Source organism: Primulina huaijiensis, chromosome 9 (genome assembly GCF_012295235.1).
Source record: "Primulina huaijiensis isolate GDHJ02 chromosome 9, ASM1229523v2, whole genome shotgun sequence".
Taxonomy (NCBI): domain Eukaryota; kingdom Viridiplantae; phylum Streptophyta; class Magnoliopsida; order Lamiales; family Gesneriaceae; genus Primulina; species Primulina huaijiensis.
The window spans coordinates 12,385,186-12,390,374 of NC_133314.1; the positions used below are offsets into that span (position 1 = coordinate 12,385,186).

Below are 5,189 nucleotides of genomic sequence, written 5' to 3' on the forward strand. Positions count from 1 at the left end.
TCACATAAGCAGGACATCCTTATATTCTTAAGAAAGAATATTTGGGAGGTTTTCTCATCCATATCTCATATGGAGTTTTATCCGCTGCTTTTATATGGACTTGGTTCAGCAACATTGTCCGGTCTTGTGAGGCCCAATAAGCATAGGCCTAGCCCATTTCCATAATATATTAATCAACCCATTTGATAGAGGAATCAGATCGCTCAAATCCAGAAGTATTTCCCCAGCCTTGCCCGTCGTCTTTCTCTTTCTTCTGCAGCAAGCGTGCGACGCCCCCAGCGGCCAGATTTTTAGTGTAGCGGCGTAGCAATCTTCTTTCTCCAGTATATTAGAGTCTTTCCTACCTTGAATCGGAAGTTATCGAGTTCGATCGGTTTGATTTCCAGCAGCTAAGCGCGTGGGCTTTGATCCGATTTAGATCGTGAATAGTGTTACCGACGAAATTTCCGACGAACCATCTCCGCGAGATCACCGTTGTGCGTTTTAGTCTCGATTCTTGAGGTATTAAGATTGAAATTTCAGATTATTAAGGGTTTTATAGGCTACCCGGATTTCGAATTTTAACCGAGCCGATTTGTTGGAAACTTAATTTCGGATGTTTGACAAATCGATTATTTATTGGAACTAACTGATCAAATATTCGATCTATACAGTTTGCTTAACTGAAGAGTATCGCGCATATTATCTAAGGCAACCGAACCCAGCTGAAATGAACTTTCGAAGAAAACCAACTGATCAGTTGGAAACCGATCAGTTGATATATTCAGCCGTATGCTTCCTTCAACTAAACATGTCTCGGGAAAGAACGATCAACCGACAAAGAGACATAGAAGATTGCAACGCCGCACTTAAATCAATACAGCTTAGAACAACACATTTCAGCGAAAGCAGTTAAGACGCCGCATCACAATAAATGAAGGAAACAATATCCAAGGAATAATCAAGTAAAAAATCAACGGATACAAAGATTCAAATTCATCTCAAGTTACCGTTGGAAAGGAAGCATATAAATAAGTGAACAAAGCAGCTGAGAAAAAGAACCATCAACGCATTATTGAAGCTTGCTGTTACGCTGCTAAAATCACAATTCACAGCTCACGTATATCAGATATATCAGTAGCATCTAAAGCTACACTTTGAGCGTGTTAACACTTTGTAATTCAATCAAGAATATATTAGTTGTGCTAAGATCAGTCACGAACTGATAAAAACTGTTGTATGCTAAGAGTTTCAGTTTTGGCAGTGTTAAGTCCAAACTGAAGTGGGCCAGTACAAGTCTTGTATTCGATCAAAGTCTTTTAGTGGAAATCCTATCCTTGAGATAGAAGGGTTGACGTAGGAGTGATTGAAATCTCTGAACATCCAGAAACAATCCTTGCGTACTTTATTTCAGTTTTGTATTCTATCTTTCAGTCAGTTATTTTCCGTAACTACTCTTAGTTTAACTGATTGTCATTGACCAACAAGATTCCGAGAATCAGTTTGTCACCAAACTGAATTCAAAATTCGAAAAGATTCATTTTAATTGTGAGTGTTTATTCAACCCCCCCCTTCTAAACACTCTTGATACGTTAATCGATCCTATCAAATGGTATCAGAGCAGTTGAATCTTGTTGTTGAATACTTTTGATCTATAAACTTGCTAGCATGACTTCATTCAACAAAATCCCTATGTTCTCCAAAGAAGAATTTGATGATTGGAAAATCAGAATGCAGGCTCATTTAGCTGCACAAGATGATGACATGTGGTATGTTCTAACTGATGGACCCATGAAGATTCTGAAAACTAATACAGCAGTTGCCATAAAAGAAGGGGCACCACAAAGAATAGAAAAGCCCAGAGAAGAATAGACAACTGAAAATAAAAGAAAAGCCAATCTTGATAATGTGGCTAAACACATTCTGTACAAGACGCTGGACAAAATAACTTTCAGCAAAATAAAGATGTGTAAGACAGCCAAAGAAATGTGGGAAAAGCTGATCCAGCTCTGTGAAGGAAATGATCAAACCAAGGAAAATAAACTTTCAGTTGCAGTTCAGAAGTTTGATAATATCAAAATGAAAGCAGGAGAATCAATGCACGAGTATGATGAAAGAGTAAGCAGTATCATCAATGAGTTAAATGCACTTGGAAAAGTGTATACAAACAAAGAGGTTGCACTGAAGGTAGTGAGAGGTCTTCCCAAAGAATGGGATGTCAAAACTATGGCAATGAGAGAATCCAAAGACCTGAACCAGATTGAACTTCATGATCTATTTGCTGATCTTAAAGCTTATGAGTTCGAACTGCAAACCAGAGAAGGAGAACCATCCACACCAGCAGCCACAACTGCTCTAGCTGCTGTCAGAACAGAACCAACTAGTTCAGTTGAGAAATCTGCTGATCAGTTAAGCAATGATGCTATGTCACTATTCATCAAAAAGTTTGGAAGGTTCATGAGAAAGAATCAAGGAAACTTTCAGAAGTCATACCAAAGAAACAACTCCAAAGATGAAACAAATGCTTGTTACAATTGTGGCAAATCAGGTCACTTCATTGCTGACTGTCCTAAACCCAAGAAGGACAGTCAAGGCTCAACTGATAGAAGAAAGAAATCATATGAGAACAAAAGAAAACCCAAGGATGATAAGAAGTCCTTCAGAAAGAAACATGAGGTACTCTTAGCCGAAGAAAGCAAATCTAAATGGGCAGAAACTGACAGTGAGGAGTCAGAACCAGAAAGCTCATGCAGCTCTAGTGATGATGAGGAAGACAAGTGCCTGATGGCTAATGATGCAGAAGAAGAATCATCTAGTCAACAGGTATTTGATTTCAGCTCAACTGACTTTACACGAGAAGAACTCATTCTAACACTACATGATATGGTAAATGAATATCAAAAGCTTGCATCATTATTCGAAAAAATCAAAGCAAAGCAAACTGATCCCACAGACAATAAAACCAAAACTGATGAATCAGTTGACGGGTTGAGTCTGAAAAGGGAAATTGCTGAGTTAAAAGCAGAAAGAAACAAAGATCAGTTATTAATCCAAAAGTTGATTCTTGAAAACTCAAAACAGACTGAGCTCATTCAATCTTGGAACAAGTCATCTACTGCACTAAATGAAATGCAGAATTCACAAAAATCAGTTTCTGATAAAACTGGTTTAGGGTTCAACACTCAAGGAGAAATGTGTCCAAATGACACTCAACCAAAGCTAAAAATAGACAAAGGGAAATATATTCACTTTGTTAAATCAGCAGTAGTACAAGAACAAATTGAGCCTAGTAAGCTGATTGAGCAACCTACTGTAAATATGAACAAGGCTAGAAGATATGGGATTGGTTATAGTCAAAAATCCTCAACTGATTCACAAAGTCAGTCATCAAAGAGGTTTCACAAAAACTATTCAAATAGCTACTTCAATTACTATAACTGCAAGCCAGTTCAGAAGAGATACAGACTAAACAATCAGTTGAATAAACCTAAAATACATAATGTATCATCTGTACACTACACACCATGCACACAAAAGCCGAGAAAAACAATTTGGAATACAACTACTGGAAAGTCTGTTAGACTAATCCAAGTGTGGGTTCCTAAGGGACTAATCAGCTCAGGACCCAAATAAGTATGGGTACCAAGTTTTATTATGTGTGTGATTGCAGATAACAGGTACAAACAAGAACTCAATATGGTATTTGGACAGTGGATGTTCGCGACACATGACAGGAGATGCAAGTGTGCTATCTCAACTGACCAAATACAGTGGTCCAAACATCAGTTTCGGGGACAATTCCAAAGGTAGAACTGTGGGTAAGGGTAAGCTTATCCATGGTAACTTTACTTTTAAAGATGTTCTATTAGTAGAAAACCTGAAGTATAACTTGATTAGTATCAGTCAGTTATGCGACAGTGGATTCTCAGTACAATTTGACAAAAATTCATGTTCAGTCAAAACTTCAACTGATGAAATCATACTAACTGGCAAACGTTGTGGAAACACATATAAAGTCAGTTGGAATGATCAAACTTATGCACCAGTTTGTTTTATTGCTTCCAAGTCATCTAAAAACTGGTTGTGGCATAAGAGACTAAATCATTTAAACTTTAAAACCATTGCCTATCTGAGTAAACACGAACTTGTAACTGGTTTGCCCAAAATAGATTTTTCAAAAGAAAAACTTTGCTCAGCATATCAGTATGGTAAACAAGTACGATCCTCTTTTAAAAACAAGGGTTGTAAATCTTCATCCCGATGCTTAGAACTGTTGAACATGGATCTTTTTGGTCCTATACCAGTCATGAGCTTAGGGGGAATGAAATACACCTTGGTGGTCGTAGATGACTTTTCAAGATTTACTTGAGTTATTTTTCTCAAATCCAAGGACCATACTGCTTCACAACTGATAAAGCTATTCAAAAGACTTTTAAATGAAAAATCAGTTGGAATTGATCGAATCAGATCTGATCGAGGAACTGAATTCATTAATCAAACTCTTTCAAATTTTATAGAAAATGCTGGAATTAAGCATGAGCTCTCAGCAGCAAGAACTCCTCAGCAAAATGGTGTAGCTGAGAGAAGAAATCGTACCCTTAAAGAAGCTGCTAAAACAATTCTTGCTGATTCTGGTATTTCTAAAAGGTTTTGGACAGAGGCAATAAACACTGCGTGTTATACTCAGAACAGATCAATGATTAGTAAGAATCATATGAAAACACCATATGAGATCTGGCATGGAAGAAAAAGTATAATTACTTATTTCAAAATATTCGGCTGCAGATGTTTTATCCTTGATAATGGTAAAAACTATTTAAAAGCGTTTGATGCTAAATCTGCAGAGGGAATATTTCTTGGATACTTATCAGTTAGTATAGCCTATAGAGTCTTCAACAAGAAAACCCTAAATGTTGAAGAATCAGCTCATGTTGATTTCGATGAAACTGAACTAACTGATAAGCCAACTGATCAAGTTGAGCTAGCTGATCGATTTACAGATATCAGTTTGGAAGATGATAGCAAAAATGAAAGTCACAGCAATCAAAACAGATTTCAAACACCTGAACCAGAAGTACTGGACCAATCAGATGTACATAAAGTCGTTGCTGGTGATCAGTTGACAGAGCATAATGATAACATTCAAATACCAGTTGACGAAGCACCAACTGAGACTGAAAATTGTGTTCAGTTACCAACTGAAGAAATTG

General features: G+C 37.2%; 1 protein-coding gene across 2 annotated transcripts in view; it reads left to right on the top strand.

The window, feature by feature from the left end:
* Nucleotides 1-417: 417 nt before the first annotated feature.
* The window catches only part of LOC140985054 (uncharacterized), a 16,581-nt gene continuing 11,809 nt past the window's right edge, over nucleotides 418-5,189 (top strand). For both annotated transcript variants that reach the window (XR_012176690.1, XM_073452791.1), the window contains exon 1: nucleotides 418-501. The gene's annotated coding sequence lies outside the window, so the exon portion shown is untranslated. The remainder of the gene's footprint in view (nucleotides 502-5,189) is intronic.